This window comes from Gallinula chloropus (assembly GCF_964237585.1).
Source record: "Gallinula chloropus genome assembly, chromosome: 6".
Classification (NCBI taxonomy): domain Eukaryota; kingdom Metazoa; phylum Chordata; class Aves; order Gruiformes; family Rallidae; genus Gallinula; species Gallinula chloropus.
In genome coordinates, this window is record NC_140091.1 from 17,762,815 (window position 1) to 17,788,906 (window position 26,092).

The following is a 26,092-nucleotide window of genomic DNA, read 5'->3' on the forward strand; positions in this document are numbered from 1 at the left end:
CAAATCACTGTACAAAACAGCAGGCATCTGTCACATGATAAAATGAAATGTTTGTTTACTGAATCTATTTTGTGTCTGACAGCAATTATCTACACTGATAACAGATATCTAGTCCAAAACAGAGTGTACGCCCTTTCAAATAATCACCACAGCATGATGTAGTGCCATACTCTTATATAGTACATGAGACAGTGTGATGGGATATAGCAAGATAGCACAAAAGCTGAAACATACGGAGTAGTTTACATTTAAACTATATCTCAGGAAACTAAAGCAAGACAAATATTTATGAAAAGCAGCCCTGCTTTTCCAAAACGGCTCAAACCCACCCCTGACAGTAACAGATACAGTATGGTTTTGATTCAGAAGGTCACAGGAGAACACCAATTCACTTAACCCCTAATTTGCACCAGTCATTCGGATAAGAATTAGACTCCCATGAACCAGTCTGTTCACAGGCCGCAAGGCATAAAAGAGAAATATAAGCTAGAAGCCTGATTTTTTTCCCCAGATAGTGTACATCTGCAATTGAAGTAAAACGCTTCTTTTGAAAAAAGTTCAAAATGAAAGAAAATCCCCAGCTGGTCAAATGGCAGAGCTCTGTCTGGTTTTGTGAAGTCTACATCCAGCTATTGTAGCACTAGAGATCATCTGACTCGGGTCTACACATACATTTAATTATATTACCACTGACCGGTTAAAACTGTTAAAGGGACAGTTCACTCAAGATACAGTTAGCAGCTGGCCATCCACCAGGCAGTGAGACCATCTTAAAACAGACTTGATCTGGAAAAAGCAAAGCCCCTGAGTCCAGGGAGATTTCCGCAGTGCCTTGGGGCCATGCATGCCTTGTCCTGCCAAAGGGGCCATTCCTGAAACCCACCAGTGCACGGTACATATCCTGCCAGCTCCCACAGAACAAGAATATTTGTTAAAGGCAATGCTCAAGGCATAAATTACTCATGCCTGTGCTCAGGGTACAGAACAAACTTTCTGCTCTCTGTATGAGGAGCTCAGTGGTAGCACTGACCACCAGCTTGGGGGATCAGCGGTTTGTTTGTTTTTTTAAATCCTTTTTAAGAATATGCATATCTGAGCAGTGATACCCAGTTAAAAAAAAAAAAAAGTGGAAAAGTTGCTCTTTGTAATGGTTGAAGATATATTTAGAATGTGCAACAATAATATACACCAGCAGAGAGGCCTCATTTTCCTGATGTACGAGTGCAGACTGGGAAGCCTACCAATCAATTCGCCCTGCCACTGATGTGCAGGTCCTGGATCTGACCGTGTAACACAACCTGCACAAAAAGCACTGCTGAATCCAATCCATTGCTTAGGCTGTAAACAAATGGAGATCCAAGGAGTGCTTGCTTGTTTAGTGATTTGTTTCTCTTGCAGACCAGAATGAAGTTGGCATTTGTTATAAAACACATGAAAAAAGGTGCAAGGCTCAGAACAAAGTGGAAACAGAGTTGGTGACAAAAATGTGCCTTTTCCTTAGCAAAGATCCAGGAGAAAGAGCCAGGACCTCCCTCTCAGCAATGGATTCCCTCGTGACCCCCTGTTTCTGTGCAGTACATCTACCAGTCCTCCCCTCCAACCTCCAGCTGCTTGTTTTTCTGTACAAACTTGCCACACAGAGAAGACACATAGAGATTTTCCCCTAACTTCCTACAAGGCCTCATCCACAGGAAGACAGCGACTGGTACGTCCAGACTGCCCGTAACTGCCTCCTGACAGGCACCTCCAGTGGGCACTGAGAACCTCCCTTTTGGCAAGGCGGCCGTGCTGCTCAGCATGCAAAATGGAAATACTCCCAGGGGGAGCAGAAGTTCACATCCTGGATAACCGTGCACAGCAGAGCTTATCTGCACAGCGAAGGGCAGGCAGAGGCATGCCGGCTCTGCCTGCGCTCTGTCCTGCCTGGATGTGGGCCAGATGGCCCGCGGAAACCCCACCATCCTGCTGGCAGCAAGCCCACGCGGCTGTACCAGTCTGCAGCAGGGTTTACTGGTGTAGGCCCACTCTTACTCCAGTGCAGCTGCACAGCATCCAGGAGCACGTTGGCTCGTGCCCCACCAGCCTGGGGCACGCTGCTTCTGCTGGCTCTGCTCTTCAGGAAGGGGTGCACAGAGCCAGTCTATGAGACATCAGTGTGTTTGGGGCACTGCTGCATCCTGTAAAGCTGCTTTCAGACCAGCCTCAGGAGTGACTGAGATACCCTTGAAATTTGAACTGCAGATGGGAGTATCTTCTGGAGGTTGGCTCCATTGCATTCAGATGATGTATGCTGCAGGACAGCCCCCATACAAGGAATGGTGGGAGGTAACTGATGGGTTACTCAAGACCTTGCACTTTTTGCCAGGTTTTGCACAAGTACCCGTGTAGCCATGTCCCAGGCCCATACTACCCTTCTGAGGAACTCAAGACTCTGACAAACATTATCCCTCTGAAATGAGCTGGCAGTACCAAACAGCAATCGTAATGCACTGAAATTCACAAATCTGCCCAACCACTAAACAGAGTGTAATGCCTTGCCCAGCATATCCTCACACATCTGGAGCTAGCACTGAGCAAAGGGGAAACTTTCTAGATCACAAAGCCCACTGATGTGCCTGTACACAGCACACACCTTCTCCCTGTTTACACTGCATTTTAGTGTGTCCTTAAGCTGCAAGTGCACTGCCGTCACTCCAGTGGGAGCAGTGAAAGCTCTCCTCTTTCCAAATATGATGCTCTCATTTTTCTTGGCTCCTTCACAGACCCCTCCTGCCTGTCTTCCTACCCTCCGGCAACCTTCCTCTGACTACAAAGCTAGTTACTTCCATGTAGTAGTTTAAATCCTGCAAAGCACATATTTACCACTCCAAAAAAACCCAAATCATAGAGTGGTTCAGGCTGGAAGGGACCTGAAAGGTTATGAAGTTCCAAACCCCTCTGCCATGGGCAGGGACACTTCTCACTAGACCCAGCTGCTCAAGGCCCTATCCATCCTGGCCAGGGAGGGGGCATCCACCACTTCCCTGGGTAACCTGTTCCTGTGCCTCAGTACCCTCGTAGTGAAGAATTTCTTCCTAACATCTAATCTAAATCTACCCCCTTCCAATTTAAAACCATTCCCCCTTGTCCTATCACTACATGCCCTTCTAAATGTCCCTCCCCAGCTTTCTTGTAGGCCCCCTTCAGGTACTGGAAGGACACTATAACATGTCCCTGAAAGCCCTTTCTATGACACTACTAATCTGATTGTTTATCACCTCTGTACCTCCTGCTTGTATTTGAAAGCCAACGTGACATCACAGGCTGGGGTTTTCTGTTCTGCTGCTCTGCCCTGCAGAGACACCAGGTTCCCACTCCAGTTCCACACACAGTTCCCGTCCCTCATCCCATTCCTGTGGGCCTCACCTACATTGGTGACACCCACAGCCTCACAAAATTCACTATCATCACTATTTAAGGACCAGTTCATCCCATTAACACACACATCAAGATTGCCTCATCAGCTGTTCTCAGATTATGTTCTCCTGTACCTCTTTCCCATCAAACTGGCACTTAAAGAGTCAAAATTATCTTCCAGTTTGTACATCCTAGTGCAGCTCCAAGCCTTTCGTTCCCTCTCTGTCCAGAAGGCAAGTATATGTGCGCTGCCATCTTTGAGCTATGGTTTAACTTTGGACCATAGATCCATCTCACCTTGTTAGCAGATCATGGCTCTTACCAAACTCAAGTTTTAGCTGCTTACTGCCTGCAAAGCCTTTTGAAGATGGAAAGCTGGTTAGGCAGTTTTATAAGAACTGCTTATTACATACGTGTTTTACGGTGGCAAATGGCTAGTGAATTTAGAGTTCTAGTTAATTGCTGAGTATTGATTTACTTTCCACTTCCGGTTAATAAGAATATTTTAAAGGAAATCTTAACGCAGCCCCAACCTGGTTTGATACTAACATCTGGAAGATATTCAACACAATTTCAACATTCGTGTTTCCCATATCATCCATGCTACTAATGAGTAACACGTGTTCTCGCTGTAAGAAAGTAGCAGAAGTGGGAGTACAACGCTAAGGGGGATAATACAGCAACCCAAGACCAACTCGTAACCGTGATGGATTTTATTCAAAGAGTATAGACTAATATACTTTCTGTTGTATTTCCATGGAGATTTCTATGGTGTTGTCAGCTGAAAAGTGTGACCAGCTCTTGCAAATTGCATGAATCTGCGCTGGGGGCTTCTCAGCACGTCAGCATGGTTCCCATACGCCACGCCAGAGGATGCAAGCCACACCAATGGGATATAACACTCCTTAGAAGGAGGACAAATTTATTCTAATTGATTTGTGAATAAAGGAATGACACAAATCCAGGCATTATGCATAAAGAGAAAAATTCAAAATCCAGACTTGAACACCGGGGATCTCCGTGCTGTCAGGTACAAAGTAATATAAATTACTGCAGACCCTGCTAGAATTCATCGCTTTATACACTGAAAATCAAGTCCTAGAGGTGGCTAACTCTCTAAGCAGAGATTTCACTATGCTCAAATGACAGACTTTCACAAAAGTTCTTTTGGAAAAGGTTAATCTAAAGGGTTTGTTTTGTTGTGGGTTTTTTACATCAGCTAGTGACAATGACAACTGGAATGAGAAGGAAGAAAAAAGAGAGAGGATCACGAAACCTACTTTTGAATGACAACAGGGTTCTATAAAGACAAGAGGAGGGGAAGCAGTTTTGCCTAGAAGTGAAAAGCTTAAGATTCAACCCAGAGCACTTGAGCAGACGTAACTTCTGCCTGTAATTTTCACCACTGATTTCTGCACAGGTGAAGGGTCACTGTTTCCCGTTTCATATGTTGTCACCTACACAATCTTCTTCCTAGAAAGGGTTTCTCATTGAGGGGAGCATTTATACCAGAAAATTATACTTGAGGTAAATAATCTACAGAGAGAAGCGATGCCTGTCCCTCAAAAGAGAAAATGTAAGTCATTACTATGTACTTAGTATAGGTGGCTCTGTAACTACTGAATTCCTTCCTGTGTACCCCTTCACAGAAGGCCACTGGGGAAGCCAAATTCCCGACCATTCAAATAGTGTAGAGGGTAATGGACTGCCTCCACCATTAATACAAAAAGCAGCTTTTACTGCAGATGGCCAAAAGCAATGAATTGTAGAGCAGATTCTACTTTAGCAGGAGTAGCAAACCCCTCGTGAACTGCAACCGAAGCAGGACTGGAATTGAGTAAATGTCCATGAAAGCCCTTGAATGCATTTTAGAGCTTTGGCAGAAACAGACAGAAGGAGCAAAAAAGTCCATGAGAAAACAATATGCACAGAAAATCAAGTTGGGGCATGTGAAAAACAGGAGACAGAAGCATTGTACTCAAAACACAAATGCAGCATAGCTGTTTAGCTTCTGTACACAGGGCTGGCTAAGTTTCCCTTCATAGCCTTACTTTTCAGGGAGTTCTTTTACCACTACATCCAGCACAGTCTGCTTGTCTGCAAGAATAATTTTCATGCTGGAACTACTGTTGACTGAATTACCATAGGGGCAAGGGGAGAGGTTCAAATTACATAAGAAAAGATTGGACATGGGCTGACCTGGACACACATGGACTGATTTGGGGCTACTTTGGAAAAAAAAACCACCCACAAACCGAAAAACAGTATCTAAACAACCCCAAACAAAAAACCCCAAACAGAAACTCAGACTCCACCCATATCCATTTAAAATGAGTGAGCTATAAAATGTAAATGGAGAAGAAAAATATATCCTCAAGGAACATTCAGTGCAGATAGCAAGATCTGGATGTTGAAGGAGTTAAAACGTACAAGCAGCACTAACTCAAAACATGTGCTTATGCAAAAACACAGCAGAGGTTCCTCATTCCAGTGCTCAAAGCCCACTAATCTTCAGCAACTCCACTTCATGACACCATCCAGCTCTTTCCCCATTTCTCCGAGGGAAAAACCCTATCCTCTGGAACCAGGCAGTAACCTACATATTTCACCCTTGCACTGTTAACGCTGTGTGCATTCAGACCCTTGCTCTATGTGCTCTCAATCCCCAACTACTCACCTCCAATTAATTCCCGTTCTGCTATCATCAACTCTGCCCAGCCCTACTCCACATAAGGACCAAAGCATTCAGATGTTTCCATTTCCCTTAAGCTGCAATGTATTTTGATAACTTATTTTCTGCAGTTCTTCTAGACCTTTCTGTTATGCACAGTAAAGTCTATCTACCATCTTCTGGGAATCATTCAAGACCTACAGGTGTGGTGCCCTTTACCTTTTTTGGGTTGTCATTATGTTTGGTACAAACTCCTGATGATGTTTTCACTTTTTTGCAAAATAATCTTTAATGCCTCTCTGGAGGACGTGTTGCAAAATATCCATTCCCACTGCTCCTAGTCACTGGTATAAGCACGAGGTTTATCTCATCTGTTTAGCAGAGATGATCTAACCTTGAGTGTTCCCTGCACAGATCTTTTTTTCCATGTGGGAAAAAATTTAAGCCGTATTTTGAAAGCAGAAATACTTCTGTTTTCTTTAAAATAAGCTTCTACTCATGTTTTGTCCTCACCAGGATGTAAAATCAATGCAAGTTCAATTGGAAACATTAACCCTCAAATGAAACTCCACTTCTATAGCAAGGTACTGCTACTTAAGCATGATGAATTACACCTAAACTATCCATTTTAGGGGGAAAAAAAGTAAATGACGAAGCAAAATCCATTCATTATAGAGCAAAACCCATAGCTGAACAAGCAAGGTAAAGGTAGGCAACATCCATCAGTCAGTATCTTGATCAACAAAAGAAACCCCAGCTGTCTTGTTTATACACCCATTAAGCTAATTAAACAGAAAAGGCAATGAATGAAAAACCTGTTTGGTTTAACATCTGCTGAGCACAATTTTAAGACATTGCTTAGAAAGCAAACATCTGTACCTGGAAAACAAAGAAGTCTTTCAAAGCAGATGTACTGTACCACTGAGCTGCATTTTACATAACCTCTGCTGTAGTGCTTTCTGACCAGAAGTACTGTCAGAGCCCTACCTTCTCCTGAGGTCTGCAGCAAAATGCTGCTTACAGCAACTCTTCCCTAGTATTTTTCCATGTCTAAACATGCACACTCATCCATACATGCTAGCTCTCTCCCTCCCTCCCATCCCTTCTAACAGTCAAGTACTTGGAGAACTCTAACATAACAGCATCTTTTTAATCTGTATAAAGAGAACAGCATGAATGTGTGACTTTCATTCAAATAAACCCCAAAAGCACAACTTCTGTTTTCCATGCCAAAGAACTGAATACAATGTAGTCTACCAATGTTTCAGGAAGGGTTGCTCTGTTTTTCCAGTTGCTACCCTGAAGTAGAAAACATACAAGTTTCCAGAATTGGTCTAAAATTCACATGGAGCTGATTCTCTTTCACAAATCTCAGGTCCCATGGAGCATCAGTCCTCTTGTAAACAGCGGCCAGTGTTACTCAGACTGAGGGCTTCCCCTAGACATAGCTGTATTTCAGAAATGCCTGACTTCCATCACAAGCTTGTATCAAGACTGTAAGAAGATAAAGAATTATTTCAGATAATAAGCAGCACCTGAAATACAAGTAGTCATTGTGCCTTAACAGCAGAAACAAACGTAGCATTCAGTCTTCATCACCATTAATGGATGTTGTCTTCAGCACGTTGATTGTATGAAGAGGAAGAAATTAATAAACACAAACTATTCCTAACATTCCTTATTCATTATTCCAAACAACACTGAAAATTTTGTTGTGAAAGTCTCTTTTCCCCAGAGATAGCCCATAAATTGTCTCAGATTTATCCCTCTTTACCATCGAAAGGATAGGAAGCTGCATGGAAACAATGAATGGAAGTGCACTTTTATTAGACAAGGACAGGAAGCATTCTGCTGGGTTTGCAGGAGAGCTGTGTATCGGGGCCAAAGGGGAAAAAAGCCTATAAAAATTAAATGCCTGCTCAGATCAGAAGATAACTAAAACAGGTTTCAAATACGTTGTATTTTTAATAAATCAGTATTGAAACACAAACCATCCTACCCACACTACTGCTGTTACTGTATTCCTGAAAATGAGTAAATTAAAGATGACAGAGAAGGAAATTCCAGAGTTCATAAAATCAGTTTCAGGAGGCAAAGAGAACCATACTTACTTTCACGATCAGCCACACAGGAATTCATGCATCATCAAAGCGCACGCACAAAAACACGCGTAAACACAGATCAGACCACAGCAGTCTATGCTTATCTAAGAAAACAAGTCTTCTGAGTTTCTTTCAGAACAGTGTTACATATTTACATTGCAAATGCACATTTCAGTTCTCTGTATACTCATGGGTGCTCTTGAAATTGCTGTTGCAACTTCTAATTATTTTCAAACCAACACAGGAAGTGTTGGTATCCCAGCTCAGGCAGCATCAGTAGGCACAGGTAAAGGTACCAGAATGCACTGTAAGATTACAGAAGGTATTCACTAGACTTGAAGCAGGGGAAGGATTCTTTTTTGTTTTGGTGCAATTTTGTTGTTTGTTTTTCCTTTCTTTAAATATAGTTCAGAATTATTTAAAAATAAAAATAAAATATCCTATAGCAGCTTTTCCGAAACACAAGAAGCTTAATCCCCACTGACTTCCATTTGCAGCTACACACGCAGCCAGCTCTTGCCCAAAAATACACAGTGCTGTGTTCCTCTTCCAAGGGCACGACTGAGCAGTGAAAACTTATATCCAAAGTCTTATCTGATGGCTGATGGCAGCAACCTCAAGGAGATCAGGAGAGATTAAAGCTGCCTTGCATTAACTAGTTCAGGGGCCATACCAAGAGGGTTGACAGCCACCCTTCCAACTCCCAAAGTTTTGTAATTGCTGTTAGTGAAACTATTAGACGCTCAACAAACATTTCTAAACAATTACAGACTCTACAAAGCATTAGCAGATTTTCCTTGGATTCATAACTTCAATACAGTTTTTGATGGGTCACCTAACCTTCAAAATAAAAGCATAGCCAAGGTTTTCTTTTTTACATAATTTCTTTTATTTGGCCCCAAATTGCTTCCTTTTCTTTACACAAGCATAGATGTATTGAACTTGCAGGGGCCCTGTCTGTGTCTATTTTCTCTATGTGCTCCTTACTACAGCTGCCCTACACTTCCCTGCAATTTGTTTTCTTTTCTATCCAACCCTTATTATTCCATTAAGGTTCCTCTTAGCTTCACCAGCACTTGTCATTCACTGCACCTATGTACAAAGGGCTGCTCTTTCTATGTGTCTTTGCTTTTGTCTGTCAATCACATTATTGGCAGGTTACTTTTGGTCTTCAGAGAGGAATTTGTGCATATGGATGCGTGCACATCTGCAGAGACAGAGGCACTTTTCCTTTCAAAGATATTTTCTTTTTGACAGCCAGAGATGCAGGGTACAGGCGGCGCAGCTTTTAGCTCAACAGCAACTTGCGTGAAATCATCTTCTGCTTGAACTTCATCGCTGCCCCTGGGGTGCATGGGAGACTCTCCATTCGAGCCTAAACCATCTGAAGAACAGGCTAGCAGTCGCCACCTCTGATCTTTGGCCAGTCCTGAAGCACATGGACCCTGCCTGCAACAGCAGGTATTCAGTGAAAAGCTGGAGAGTGCTTTTTGGTTTGGGGGTTGGGTTTTCTCCCCCTGGGTTTTGCTTGTCAACTCTTCTGTGCTGACATATAGGTGCTGCACTTGAGCATGAAACTTTACAAGCCTTCCCTTTCCTAATCTCAGCTAGCAAGTGAGGAACATCACTTCATACTAAAAAAGGGAACATCATCTGCTCAGTGTCAAATGTCAGGGAGATCTGATAAACACATCGCTGGCTTTGAAACACACAATTCGTATGCTGCCAGCTGAAGCAGGACAGGCTGGGGCTGCCTCTCCCACCTCCTCAGCTGCAAATAGACTGAAAATGCTCATCAGTGGACAGGGCCCATGGTAAAATGAAAGGTTGCTCTGTTACTCGCTCTCCCAGTTGCAGCAGTTGGCAACTGCTGGCTTCAATCCCATCCAATGCACTAAACCTCAAGCAGCAAAAGCCAAAGGGAAGGAGACAGCCTTGGGGAAAGATGGCTCCATAATTGGAAAAGTACCAGCTCTTTCTTAATTAAAAACAACAAGATTACAAGTTCAATTGAAGGCTGAATTCCTGTAACTGACCCTTTAAGGATGAGTTCACTATCACTAAACATCTCACTGCACAAACCTTGAAAACTGATCTCTTTCAAGCGCTTAAGCAAAATAAATCTTCCCTCCTCAAAACACTTTGTTTCAGTCTTGTCTTGAAAAGTATAAAAGAAATTATATTTAAAAGTAAAAAAAGGACAAACCCTACTGTATTCTTCCCCAGCCCCCACTCAGTTAACCAGCTCCATTCAGCCTCTGCTGTAGAATCAGCAAGGAAATAAATTCTGGAATATGTGTTGCTGCCAGTGTTCTCTTCAGACTACAGAACTTTATTATCTGTTTGCTTTTAACGAGGAAGGACCCTGTGCCCACAATTGTTCAAGGCTCTGTGCCTAAAGGAGAGCAGGAAGCACCGGGTGGGCCCCAGTGCTGAGGAATGCTTATAAAGTCCTTGCTCTGTCCTGAACTCAAGGACGGCATCCTCCTGGACAAGGGAACAGTGTCTGCAGTCCCCTGATTGGGAGCCATAAAGCTAACTGCTGGCAAATGTTTTTCCAAGTTCATTAAGGTACCTCAGACAAGTTGGCTGGACCTGACTGGTGCTGGAGATAGCTCAAGCCACAGCTGAATCTCCAACAAGGGCTATAAACCTAACAGAGCAGTGGGCCTAGAACAGTGGTCCACAGGTCACTGGTGGCTCAGCTGCTTGTAAGCGGTCTGCATAACTACTTTCTGTACACCAAATTTGATGAAAAAGACTGATGGATAAGGTGTGCACTGGTCCTTGCCATATTCTGAGCATTTATTATTGCTACAGAAGACAAAGAAGGTCAATGAGCCATAATGAACAGAAATTAGAACACCCTTCAGTCAGCACCAACCATAATAAAAGGGTTTTACCAAGTACAGAAGAGACATGGAGCTGTTGGAGCAAGTCCAGAGGAGGGCCATCAAGCTGACCAGAGGGCTGGAGCACAGTTCTATGAAGACAGCCTGAGAGAGTTCGGTTTGTTCAGCCTGGAGAAGAGAAGGCTTCAGGGAGACCTTAGACCAGCTTACCAGTACCTAAAGGGACTGCAGGAGAGCTGGAGAGGGACTGTTTACAAGGGCAGGGATTAACAGGACAAGGGGGAATAGCCAGAAGATGAAGGAGGGAAGAATTTAGATTTGATATTAGGAAGAAGTTCTTCCCTGTGACGGTGGGAAAGTACTGGCACAGGTTGCCCAGGACAGCTGTGGTTTGCCCCATCCCTGGCAGTATTCAAGGTCAGGTTGGATGGGGCTTTGGGCAACCTGGGCTAATGGAGGGTGTCTGTGCCCATGGCAGGGGTTGGGACTAGATAATCTCTGAGGTCCCTTTCAACCCAAACCAGCCTGTGATTCCATGAAGTAAGCAGAGATAAAGTACATGGAAAGCTCTAGGCATGTTTGGTATTAAGCAAAGGGACAGAAATTACTACAATGGTAGCAGGCCATGAGCAGCCCAAACACAGCACTTCACACCTGCCATCAAATCTGTCAATAAAATAACTTGAAAAATTTTTACTTGAGTACTTTTTTTTCCTGCTTTCTAGTAAACACAGACTGATCAAAGTCACTCTGTTCTGGCTTGAAATTTCCCCTCAATATAATTTCTCATAGTACACCAAAAATACAGGAAAAACTTGGTGACCAAAGAAAATACTTGCAGACACATTCTAGCGTAACTTGAGCAGCTGACCTAATTTAGACTTTTAGAAGCCTTTACCTTCACTGTTTCCATAGATGCAAATTATTCCTACAAAATGTCTCCTGTGGTGACTTGTTTTTAAATAATAAAATCCTTTATCGTGTTAGTTCTCACACTCCTTGGTAAAAAATATACATTATAATTTCTACATAGACCTGATTATCTTAAACTAAATATTAAGCTTCTGTAATAGGCTAACACAGATCCACAGGCATCTGCCCGTGCTTTGTAAACAAACAACATTGTAGAAAACATCAAAGAAGAGAGAGTCTTCTAAAGTCCACAATGTAGGATCTTTAAAACATTATTTATAGTACTTATTAACAAATATTTAATTCCCTGCTGTGTGACAAGGTGAGATACAAAATTACTTTAACCCTCAAGGCAAGCAAATGATTGCAAAAATAAAAAAGCAAGGCCTGCTGGAGCTTTCAGCTGCATTTTCTGTTTGAAACAGAAGTATCATGACAGCAGAGATACAAATCGTCTTTACACTATCATGGCAATAAGCGTTAGCCATGCAGTTTACCATTGTGAGCTAATCCCCACAGCCACTGCTTAAGCCATCTAAGCACAAACAGCACTGGCTGACTGTAGCCATGAGGGCCTGTATCATTCAGCAAAACTATGAAGCCAGCAACCAGTGAGGACTTGGCTTGGCATATTGAAAAGCACAGAAAAGACCCCAAACATAAGCAATCCCCTCAAAGGATGCTCCTCACTCATTTTAGTGGTGAAAATCAAGGAATTTCGTTTTGGCACATGGTGTACAGTTACTCCTTTCTCTATATCTACTCTCCATTTGTACTTGAGATTAAAACACCTCCCTCAGTATAACAGAGCAGACCAGAGGACAGCACTGTAGAGTGCACTGTCTGCAGGAATCACAACACTGCTTCATAGCCAGGAGATGGGAGCCCTTACGCCAGCGGATGGCGGGGTCAGACGAGTGAGGACATGCAGCAGCTTGGCCATGCACTGGAGTGAAGCCCCACGCTCATGCAGAAGCTCGGTGCTGTGCCTCAGAGCCACTGCCTGAAGCTTCCTTGGGACACCAGGCCAGGTTGCAGGAGGGGCCCTGCGCAGGATGGCTGGCTGGCAGTGGCAAATGCTGTGCACGGCATCTAGGGCATGTACGTGGGGTGCTGCACCATCCAAACAGGGCTATGGGGATGGACTCAAATGAGCAAGTCTCTCACAGGATGGCAGGTTTGATGGACCTATACATAGACAACTAATTCTACAGGCAGAGGAATGAAAACCCACTGAAACCTAATGCTGCAGGTTTATGAGACAGGATGAATCATCCAACATCTCAGCACAGCCAAAACCAGAGTGTCTCATTCCCTCCACTTCTCTTCACTTTCCCACCAACACTTCCCAGCTACTTTATGCCTATTTTCATGTTCATCAAACCTGCCTTCCCCAGGAGCTGATTCAACTCACTAATGTGACAGGAAACTAAGCCAGCAATAAAGAGACTGAGCAGGTTTTGTTTGGTCTTTGGTGCACTGATTGGCAGGGAGGTAGGCTTGAGGAGCACCTTGACTGGCTCCCACCAAGGGGCAGGGGGGTAAACTGCACCCCTGCCCCACTGTGGGCAGCAGGGAGCCATCAGACTTGATCATGTTCACAAAGCCGCAGGCCTTCCTAGAAAGAAATGCTACTGGTTTTAGAAAATGTGCTGACTGTGCAAACATATTTTCCTTGTAGTCCACGATCAGCCCAACAGTGACACAAACTGTCACTTTCAAAAGCCCCTCATGCGTTTTCACTCTGACTAAATCTTTCCACAATGGAGAATATAAATAATCACAACTTGGCAACTACTCTGATTATAAAAAACACTTCATATAACACCTCACTAAGTCCCATGTATATATGTGTGTAAATATATATATATACACACACACACACACTCTGCAAAGCTATTTGATCTGTATGTTGACAAAACATGTGGTGGAAATGAGAACACTCAATCACGCTTAAGTCATATAAAGATATTTGCTCCACTTTTGAAGAGCATTCAGAAGACTCTTGCTTTTGAACAAAAAAGCTTTTCCTGAAGCAGTTTCGTTTACTTTCCTCAGCATTACTAAAGTCACCATTTACAATGACAGGACATTGCAGTTATGACACAAGGTCTCTTAAAATTGCTTCCTTAACCAGCATTCACAAAAGCTCATTATTAATACCTCAGATGGAAGGCAAGAGAGGCTACCTCCCTTTAAAGTGATCACGAAATCATGTTTCAGCACACCCCTCTCTTCCTCACTGTCACTTTGTGCTACGCTCCTGGACCAATGTGAAACGCTGTCTTGCCCTGCACTCACTGAACTTTTTCCAATACAAAGAGGAGCAACCATTTCTCAGCTAGCAATGCAAAAGAAAAAAAAAAAAAAACAAGGTGAAAATTATGATTTGCAATATCTGATCTACTCCTTCAAAGGCTGAAGGATTTTCCTTTCAGTTGTCCAATTCAGGGTTCCCCATGGGAGACCCTGGGTGGCTACAGAACTACACAGCACCTGCATCCAGTATGTCCATGCATGCGAGAGATGAGCAGTCACACCCACCATACAAAGAGCTGGGAAAGTCTGAATCACCAACACAGAATCTGAATGACAAAAGTCAAGTCCCATTCCTTTACTGATTTTTATTGGTATTTTACTGAACATTGAATAATGAATTATTGTATTGAATTGTATTTTATTGAATCATTTGATATACTGTTTGTTGCCTCAAAGGAGGGGAAAGCTTTCTATAGGAGGAAAAGCACTTCTGATTCAGATCACCTCTGATGCTGTCTATTCATAAACAGTTGTATCTATGGTCTTTACCTAAAAAAAGGCTTTTAAAAAATAAAAATAACCTCGAGAGGCTGATTTGCTGGGCACAATATCTGTCCAGATCAAGTACGTGGTTTTTTTCTCCTCTTCTGCTACTACTTCTATAAAACTGTCAATATTCAGGAAATTAAATAAATAGATCTGCTCTTCAAGCCAACTGCTTTCGGATTATAGCTATAAAAAGCAGAATCCGTCTTTGTTTTTTCCTCCCAATACTGGAAGAAATTTAACTTTGTCCTCTTAATAAGGCTGACTCAACAGGATGAATGGAATACAAGTGCAGAGGTCAAGTGGCCTAAGAAATCCCCGTTTTGAACCGCCGCAGAAAAAAGCTGACCAGAAGCAAAAGAAACAATACCTGAACATTAACAAGCTCAGCACTTACACCACACTCTGAAAACAAGCTCTGTTTGAAGTGTGACGTTACATATTAAACTCTGCTGTTCAACTAATACTGATGTGTGAAAAACAACCAACCAACCCTCTGCTAGTCCACAGGCCATCCCAACGCAGCTCAGAGTGGCCATGACCACAGTGAAGTTATCTCAAAGCAGAAATGCCAGGTCCCTCTATAAGCCTAGACAAATATTTTTCACAGTATTTTTAAAGGGTTTAGGGTCTAAGACTTTGGAAACACTTGGACTCAGCAAAACAGATGTAGGCTTCCTACATACATAATTATCATTTAAAGGGCAGCTTAGCACTTAAGATAAATGGTTACAATTCCATGGCCATATTTTCCCCTTTTATAACCTGTTAACATTGCTACCACTAATTTATAGGGCAAAGAAATTTAGCAGTTGAAAAAGTGAGTTTGTCCTTAGGCATATAACTCGGTGGCTTTTAAATAAGACTTAAAATCAACCCTCTTTACCTAACACAGCATGTTCTCTTTGAATGCTGCACATGAAAAACACCACATCTTCCTTTAAAAAACATTAACCACTACATATTGTTAAACAGATTTAGCAGGAGAGAAGGTGGGGGTGGCAGTATGTAACTATATGGTGCCTGTGCAGCGTACCCCCCACGCCCTGCCTGATCCTTGACTCCCCTGGACATACCAAGTCCAGCCATGAAACACAACGCCAGCCGTACGCGGGAGGTGACTCTCAAACTCTCCTGGAATAAAAATCTAAAAATTACTTAAGGAAAACGGGGATTGGGAAGATTATTTTGTATCAGTTGCCAGAAGCATCAGGACACAAAGGCAAATGCTCCATCCTCTTCCACCCTATCAGTTTCTCTCCCCTCGCCCTGGAGGACACAGAGGATGTCCCCAGCTGAAGCCAGCCAAAGGCACTTTGAGTTAAGAGGGAAGCCCTCACACCACCTCCTCTCCGCTCTCCCCCTTGTATCAGTGATATCCATGAACTGTGCAAAACAGATCCAGTAACAGAAATTCTGCTTTATTTCCTCCAATTTTTCCCTTCACATGCTTTGCCTTCTACTCTTCCTTTTCACAGCTTCCCACTTCTGAAACCCTGTATTTACTTCCTTAAGCTTCTACAATAAAAGATTAGTGGTTGCTTTCATCACCTGGTACACCCTGCTACACATTCAAAAACACTTTTGCCAGTCTTTTATTGCATACCTTTTTTCATTATGATCTCTTGGGGGCAGACATTGCTTTAGGCAAAGGATATCCATTCTGTTTGACATACAGGCATCCAAGCTCAGCTATTCCTACCTGTACAAATACTGTGTGTCACCAGGTCATCACAACAGAGTTCCATGTTGCAGGAAGATAACAACCACGAGGTGTTTTCACATGCACGTGTTATCTTGTTTGACCAGACACCACCACGTCTCCAATCACAGTGTAAACCAGTCCCATGAACCTTGTATGAAGCCAGTTATGGGGATGGAGGGAAGGGGGGAGATGAGGGGAAGCTGCATAATGATATGCACCAGAAAATAATTTTATAAAAATAGAAATGCCTGTCTTGAAAGACTGAAAGAGCTTTACACCCTCCAAAATCTACCTGGGTCTTTAGGTCTACCTTTTCAACAAACATTGCTTTAATTAAATGCTACCTATGTTTGTGCTTTGCTTTTCAATACAAGTGATGTGCTTGGTAAGCATCCTGTAGCTATGCTGTAGCTTTCAACTGAAGATACTTTTGTCTTTTAAGGGTTACCCTTTCAACCTAGAATTGAGTTTCAGGGTCCTCCTTATGCCCACGCCCAGCAGCTTATGATCAGTACTATAACAATAAAGAATAATTTTTTCTTATGTCAGAAATTATTTGCAAGTTAAACTGCATTATACACTCATCTGTTTTTAAATCAAAAGCAAATTTGGGGATTGTGTAAGAATTTCAATACTTTTTCCCACTTCTAAACTGTGAGATTCTTAGGAGCTCTGGAGGTTTTTTTTAAGTGAGAAGCCTTGTTTTTGGGCAGTCTGCTCTACTAAAATAAAGAGAGTCTAAAGGGCATGATCCACAGAAACAGCTGAAGGTCGCTACCCAACTGTGCTCGTTATCGCATTATATAGCCTAATTCTGTTATGTGTTTTCTTCCAGGATGTGATAATTAGCTTTGTGTTTCTTTGTTTTTAACAAAAACTTGGAGATACTGGAATCTTTTAAGGAAACAGTGAATCATTTTGGAAGGCTGTGTGCAACAAGAGTCAAAGTTACAACCCTTCCTAGATCTTACAATTTCATGGCCTCCACATCCCAAAGGAATCTGCTCTTGGATCGCTGCTTTTACGAAAACAGCTCCAAAAGAATATGAGGACCAATAAATCGGAATTTTCTGGTGAAGAACATCTCAATATACACACTCAGAAAATGAAAATTCATTCTAAATAAACCACAAAATCCACTGAGAGACCATGTGTTTTCCTTTCCATAGAGGATTCAAATCAGGGTAATATACTTGCAGCTTAATCAAGTTAGGGCCAGCAAGTATGTATATTGTAACACAGCCAAGTCCTGAAATCATTACCTAAAGCCTAGCATACACACTGAACACTTTAGCAGCACATACCACCTTCAACTCCCATCGAAACGTGTAGATTCTTCTGGGGATGCTGGGTTTTTTTATTGTCTCACCATGTCAAGCTCTTAGTCCTTAATCAGGCAAGAATCCAGACGAGGTCTGTGGGAGATCTGCCAGAGAAAGGACTAAATGGAGAGTGAGAAAGGATGACTCTAAACAACTTGGGAGCAGATCTTTATACAGACCGGAGAGCGTGCATATTGTACGCCTGATTCATAGGGAGTAATTTAGCTCACGCAGATGGCAGCCACATGTAAAAGGATTTGGCCGTATATATCCTATACTCGCGCCTCTCCTTCACTGAAGGGAAAGGCTCATCACCAGACAGGCACACTTTCCATTATTTAAAATCCAAAATTTGACAGATTGAGTCCAATAATGAGATTTTCAAAACTGTTCACGTACCATGAAAGAATATAAACTCAGTTGTACAATACAAAACACTCACTAGCACCCCTGAGGTCCTTCTCTGCCCTCTAGACCTCCACCAGAAATTAAACCCCACCCCAAACAAAATGATCCTTAATGAACAAGCAAAACTACTCACTTAGATATCTCTCTATCTGCAGTATTAGCCAGAACTCTTAAATTAATTACCAAGTCATGCATCTCTATTTCCCTTGAAGTAAATTTTTGCTTAAAGAGTTTCTTACTAAATGCTACCACCCACTCATCTTCTTTCTATCTAGGAACCAACTCATGCCCTGCTCATTGTACCCCTTCTTCCTTTCTAAAAATACAATGACTTTCTCCTCCTTGACTTCTCTCTGCTCATTCCTTCCCTTACCAAGGACATGCCCTTTGTGTTATCCTACCCGATCTCTCCCTGTGTGGTTCTAATACGGACATTGGAAGAAATGCAGAAGTTTAGCTCCACAAGAGTTAACAGTCTCCACGTTTTGTTAATGCACTGACCAGCTGCTTGCTGCTGTAACCAAAAAGAGCATGCACATCAGCAGTTAACTGTTAAACACATTTTCAGAACTATTAATATGTTGAAAACAATTCAAGCCCAGGACATGAGTACAGCATATAGTCCCAGGCGAGCATCAGATATAAAAGGAGAACTGAGATGGCCTCCATATGAAATCACAATGGTTCTTCTACTCAAATAATCTTTTATTGGCTTTTGGGTTAGATTGGGGTTTTCTTGGTTTTGTTATTTTTTTTCTCTGATTTTTTTTTTAAAGGGAAGTTGGGGAAAGGAGTTTTAGCTCAGGAAATAATTTCTTTGTGCCCAATGCTAATGTAGCCTTTAGAAGGCATGTATCTTTGTATCACTGCTGCCCAGCAAAGTCTCAGGGAGCCTCAAAGCTAATTCAGGTTTCACAAGAATATAAAACGTTCACATGCACATCTGAAGTACTTCCCTTGCAGAGACCCCACAGGTGCTGAAATCCACCTCCCCCTATGGCAAGGGTTCAATTCCAGTTCACAGGCTTGCCTGAAGAAGGCAAGAGTCCCCTCAGCACTACAGACGTCCAGGACTGTGGCTGCCAGTGATTGAGTACAGCTCATTCTTCTCAAGTACACAGAAACTCTAGATGCTCCTTCTTGAATAATTCAGCAAACAAGACTTAAGGGGGGTGGGAAATGCAGGTAGATTCTGTAAAAGCTAACCACAAAATAGGAGCTAAATGTAAAAGCCTGAAGACGTCCACTCTGCAAGATCACAGGAGGTTTCTTGCCTCATGACTTAACTGGAAGCAGATACCTCAGAGAGCAGGGCAGCTTTTCCCTTCCAACGAAAAGACAAACCAATAGCCCAGCCCTGCATATGGGGTAAGCAGTGAGAAACTTTACAGTGAGACATTCAGAGTGACTTGGCAACACTTAGAACAGCATAACTTTGTTTTCAAGAACAATCAGTAAAGGATAGCATTATTTAGAAAACAGTCACGATATCCTGGAACATAGATGTAAAATAACTTTGCAGTGGAGTCAGCAGTCTGTGGCCTCACACACTTTGTAAGCTTTGAAACAGTCCCCCAGAAAGGACATTAAATAAAATGAGTAATACCTCTTTCCTGCTAAACATTAGAGGTACACGTAAAAACTATCGCTGAGTCAGCAGTTGTTGGTGGCAGCTTGTACAGTAAGATCTGTTTTGCTGGAATTTATAACAATCTGAAGGTGCCCACTGCGATGCATCTCACAGGGTTTTTTTTTTTAAAAAAAATTATTGCTAGTATTTGTAGCAGAAAATAACATTCAAATGACCCATTTCAGTGTATCCGTAACTCCAGGATAACATCAGGTTTTAATTTTGGAGAAAGAGTAAGAGCTAGGGACTATCTTTCCCAGATGACAAGAGTTGGATATTAAATAAGTGGCATTTTAATACAAACAAAAAACAAGCCAAGAACTAATGCAGGGCCTGGTTAAGTCATTGTAAGGGGGTTTTTGTTTGGTAGGGTTTAGATTAGCTCAGATGTTTCAGGCTTTCACTTACTATCACTGTAGCATAATGCACAGAGCACAAAGGATCCCAGCTTAGGGTCTTGACAAGGACTGTTGCCTCTCTTGTATTTAGCAATTTTAGGAGGAAAACCATGCAAGTTTCAACATTGCATTGTACAATGCTGGATTTCCTATCCATAACGTCCTGCATGTCATGGCTGGAAACTCTGCTAAGTTAGCAAACCCTTCTTCAGGGTACAGTTACACTGGTTACATCAATAAAAAAAGTGTTTCTGTTGGCTTTTCATGTACTTTTGGGTAAGGAGGTGTAGCTATGCCAGTAAAGTAAATCGTTTCGTTGCTATATGCTCCAATTCTGACAGGCCATGCTTTACTTGGTGGCTGACATCTGACTCTGCCTCCAGGTGAACCACAGATCAAGTTACTCAGAATACTTGAACAGTACTCTGATACTCTTCTTTTGTAAGAGGAAATTCAGTTTTGACCTAGTACAAACGAGCTGCGGCAGAAAAGGGAGGCTCCACTACCTCTGCCACCCACCCTCAAGGGTCCCTGTGTTTGCTCTAGCAGTCACGAAGGTGCAGAGGAAACCACCGCTCTTCAAGGGCTCTCACAAAAGCACACAGGAGCCAGGCTGAAACTTGTTCTTCCCATCACTGGACCAGAGGTTAAACTTCCATTCCCTTCAATGCACTTACCACCCATTATTTTACTAACATCTCAGGAGATTCGTGATAATTCACTGGCTGTGCAATGCAGACACAGTCTTAACTTTACCCAGCGAGGGACGTTACTTGGTTCAGCCTAAGCCTGACCATGTCTGCTTTAAAAAAGCCACTCTACTGATGAACTGAAGAGTGGTACCAACATTTTCTAGCAGGATACAAACAGACACATTACCCCCTGCCCAAGAATCAACACAGACCTGACTTGCAGGAAGAGAGCAACAAGGCAGAGCAGTTCCACAGTCCCACTACTCACTGCCCTACTACCAGTGCCACAAGTTGGCTGGAAAAGAACAAAATTCTTGTTGAGCATAAACACCCTTTTCTCTGGATGCTGAGGCTACCGTAACAAATCAATTCTCCTCAGAAATAAAGCATGGATGCCTACTCTCATTCACCAATTCTTTAACTGCCCTTGATCTAATCGGTAAGTTTAGTTAGCCACCTAGGACAGCCAACTGCAGTTTCATTCACCATAAATGCAGAGAGACCCCATACATAACTATGGTTCAACAATGTATTGTTAAACCATGGTATGAAAAAAAAATGTTTATATTAAAAATTTCCAATGTAACTGCACTGTTGTATTTAAATGTTCTTTGAGATTATCCAGGAGATTATAAGGATGGTTGTTTAAAAAGTCTGTGCCAGCTGCTCTGTGTGTATATTTGGAGCATTACAAAGGCATCAAATAGTCATTACTGATGAGGTCACCCTAACTAAGAAAACAGACTAATACACATCTTGGATATGGACGGTTACAGCGAGTGCTGGACACTGGAGGAAGGACGTGCGCCCAAGGAAAGCGGGGAGCAGCGAGCACCACACTCGCTCCAGGGTCCCACTGGGAGCGAGCAATTGCACGAGTCCCTCCGCCAGCACTGCAGCCGCAGCACAGCAGCTCCCACCACATCTCTCCAGCTGCACCAGTCACAGGCCACTTAACAAAACAGCACAGAGGGCCTAAGAAGTGGTGGACAGGAAGAAAAAGCAAACTAATCCCTGTATCACAAATAGAGGAGGAATATCCAAAGACTTCAGACCAGAACAACTGTATTGTTACCGCCTCAGGACATGAACCCTGGGATTAATTCCATTAAGGAAGAAGAAGCTGTACTACACTGCTCTAAAATTTCTGCATTTAATTGTCCCAGAGAAGGTACGTTACACAACCATGTCAGGATCAGACACCTACTGACCGGTGCAGAATAGGATTAAAGGGCAGAAGTTGTAGGCTCTGCAGAAAGTTACAGCCTTGACACAAACTCCTCCTGGTTTGCGTGCTTGTAGGCTGTGAAGTGGCAGACCAAATCCCCTGGGACACGCTCCAGTAAGGGACTCACCAGGGACCACTGGGTACATGCTGGCACTGGGCACTAGAGAGAAATAATATACCTTCTTCTGGAACAGAGGACTGCACCGTCCAAAATTTAATGAAAGCAAGGAGACACCACAGGTATCAGAACCAAATCAACTTAATTAGTTTAGTCAACTAGAACCAAAAATGTTTATTGCTCTCATTAAATTAATCCAGTCCACTAGGCCAAAAAAAGCACTGCTCAGAATTCCTCCCTAATAAATCCTGATCTGACTCTACTTTTTCATTGAGCAATCCTGTCAAATCATGGATAGACACATGAGTACTTGACCTATAAAACCATCTTAAGTGCACTATTATGTCTCTGGAGAAAGAGGGAAGCTGCATTCTAGGACTCATTGAGGCAGAAAGAAAAAAGAGAAGTGCTCTTTGTTAGCAACCTTTACTTGAAATGTCTTGGGCAATTTTTTTTTGCCGAACACTTTTTTGTAGTGCTTGTGTGATGTTGAAACAAACAGAAGAATTAGCTGGTTAGGTTTTCACTGCATACAAGAAGATTTTAACAACACCATTAAGCAGCTCAATACTCAGGACTGTTTCATTGGAATTCTTTTCTCCTGAATCATATCAATAAAGCTGAAGTTCAGTCTGGTATTCCTAAGAGCTGACTTACAGCCTTCTTGCTGCAGATGGACTTTTGAGATCCAGTAACTGTAACAGAGACATAGAATTAAGTAACTGTAAGTTTCTTAAATTATTTGATTCAAAAATCAAGCATCACAAAGTCTTAAACATTGTTCTCCTTTGGCTATGACACTGTTTAAGAAACCACACCACCTAGCTTTGCTAATTTAAAAAAGAGCATAGAGATTTCAAGAGAATTTACGAGCAACAGCACAGGGTCTTTTCAGGACTGCTTTTATTTTTCTGCTACTGGCATGAAGCCCTTCTGAGTCCAACCACTACAGTTACAGGATTATTTTTTTCTCCTTATAGAAACTATTCCTGAAGTCAGCCCTTTCAACAAGGGAGACTGGTGAAACATTTGCCTAGGTGTTACAGTTTAGACCCCCATAACCTTTTAAAAAACCCTCAGAGTCCTTCCTATGGTGCATATTTTAGCTCCCTTACTTCCACCTGTGACAGCACACATTATCACAGAGATCAACACTAGCACTGGGAGAATGAGAGCAAATACAGTGAATAATATGGCCATGAGCACTATTTCAGCAAGAAAAACAACTACTGCTGGCCTAATTCCAAAAAGCAACTGAGACAAGTAATATCCAAGGTAATCTCTGAAGAGTTTTCCTGCCAATTTTCTCAAATACCCATTACTTTTTCAGCTCGAAGTTGAAAATATCCCACAATTAATTACTGCTCTGACTTCATTAGTGCTATAGAAGGAAATTTTGCCAGACTGATCTAACATGTCAGGGCAAAAAATAAAAAGCAGAAGACTGGCAACATTTAGAAATGACATAGCTTAATAACTAATTGCCAAAGATGAAGTCTGCCCTAACGCAAGAAACTGTAACATGTTGCTTAAACTTGGCATGGATGTAATATAGTCCTACCCGCTGTTCTCTAATAATGCAAGAAGAGTCACATTTCACCTGAAAATCCTTCTACCTACAGCAAAGTAAGAGTGGTCTTGTATTTCCTACCCCCTTGCTTTGAGTATGACTGCTTCTATTTCCTGTAAAATAGTGATATTTGTGTGTGTGTGCTTTTAATTTTGTGGGCTTTTAAATAACAGCAGGAGAAGAGAGAAAAAAGAGAAGCATCACCATCAGTTAAGTCACTCCTCAGGACATCATAGCTAATTTATGACTTTTGAAAACTTCAACCAGCTTGTTTCTTATCCAAGATCATAAACTTCTGCAGTTCAGCATCCATTAGTCTAAGCACAAGCAAGGCAGGCAAAAACTCTGACAGACAACCTTTAAAATAAAACCTTTGCCATTTTCATGCCTCCAAAAAGAGGACAGTGAGGGAGGTTTTCAAGACTTAAAGAGATACCAGCAGTTAGTGCTGATGTGCTCCAAGTTAGCTCTTCAAATGATCCCGCATGGAAAAGGGTGGGGCAGAACTCATCTGCTTTGCATATCAAGAGACCAAGAATGAGAAATGAAAAAACTCGTGATGAGATCACAGGGAAAGCCCTAATACAGATACAAGTTTTTCATCTTTCCAACTAAAAGAGAGGCTCACAGGTTAGTCCTGTGCATCTGACACACCTATGGCCATCAGGCCACAGGACCTCACAAGAAGTGCTGTGACACTGGGATGTGAAGGGGCCATTTACTTCCACTGGTCCTGACACACTGATGAAAAGCCCACAATCTTGCAAAGGAAAAAAATGCCAGCTTGACTTAGTAGCTTGAATCTACATATACTGAGGAGAATCTCTAGTAGGACGTATGTTTTATTGCTCTATTTAAATGGAAATTAGTAATATGAAGGAAAACCATATTTATTCCAAAATAAACTGCATCACCCATCTTTTGGATACATAAGGTAAACTGGTGATCTAGCAATGAACAAAAAGAGGACAAGAACTGAAGATAGCCACCAAATCAATTCTTCACCTACTCTTGGCTCCAAGCATTAAGTAAATTAATTAAAAATTTAAAAACAAAACAACAAAAGCCACCCAACACCAAACCACCAAACTTGTTCCAGAAGGAAGTAACATTTTGGCTGAAGAGGTAAAATAGCAACAAACCTTAGAAATGCTTCCATTGCCTAGACCCAAACTCCTTTATTTGCTACTCCTATGTGCTGCTTTCAATAATGAGAGTAATGACATTTTCCATGTAGTTCTTTCCATCCCTGACAGGTAAAATCCCTTATTTATTGGCTGGCTATTAGCAAGTCTCACAGTGAAGTAGCTGCCAAATAGGGAACAATAGCTCCATCTTTTACAAAGTACACTCAAAAATATAAAGAAAAGCACACTGTGCCTGAAGCAGCTGCACTTAATGGAAATTATTAAAAACCTTTGCTTTTGTCACTCAGGATCAAAGTTTATCCTTGGGGAAATTTCATTGACCTAAAGTTTACACCAAAGTGGAATCCAACTCAATGCCTTCAGGTAATGAAACATGGCACAGAGTCTTTGTGCTAAATATATTTTTCTGCACTCAAAATTAATCTCTCTTATGACTCACAGCTGGAGGAACTGCAGTTCCTTTTATTGTCATTAGTTAGAGGATGAAATTATTTCTGTTCTTTGAAAAGGAATATATCTGGTCTCTATATTCCCTCTACACAACAGTTTTACCAGTAATAAAATAAAAACATTGATTCATGCAGATATATTGCAGTGGAAAAAGCTTATAAAAGAAAAAGACTTTCAGAAACTCAAAATATTTTTCATATGAAAGCAACAACTGTTTCTCCAATAGCAGATAGAATCATGGAATTGTTTCGTTTGGAAAAGATTTTTACGATCATCAAGTCCAACTGTTAATGCTCCACTTCTTGTGGGGACACCCCAGGATCACACTGGGGAATGCTAGGTTTGGAGTGCTACAGCCCTTGGAGCCAAATTCTTTTGGTGGCAAAACACAACACTGTGCTGGCTGGTGCTGGCACATGCCCTACTTCGTCCAAATGACAGAATTTATGTTATTTTGCAGCAAGAGAGGCAGCCAAACACAGAGTCACTGTTCTGACAGGCAACGTAAGCAGGCTCAACATATCAACAGCTGATGTAACTCTGGTGGGAGAATAATTTTAAAACTGAAAAAAAAAGGGCAAACATACTAGAAGACAGTATTTTAGTTATGACCCAGAGTACCTACCACTGTGTTCTGCAGACCCTTGAGTTCAGAAAACTCCTATATATCTCTTTGACACTAGAT

At 42.0% G+C, this 26,092-nt stretch overlaps 1 protein-coding gene across 1 annotated transcript in view; it reads right to left on the bottom strand.

The window, feature by feature from the left end:
- TGFBR3 (transforming growth factor beta receptor 3) overlaps positions 1–26,092 on the bottom strand; it is a gene marked incomplete at both ends in the record, with an annotated part of 97,107 nt that overhangs the window by 64,896 nt on the left and 6,119 nt on the right. The gene's annotated exons all lie outside the window — the stretch shown is intronic.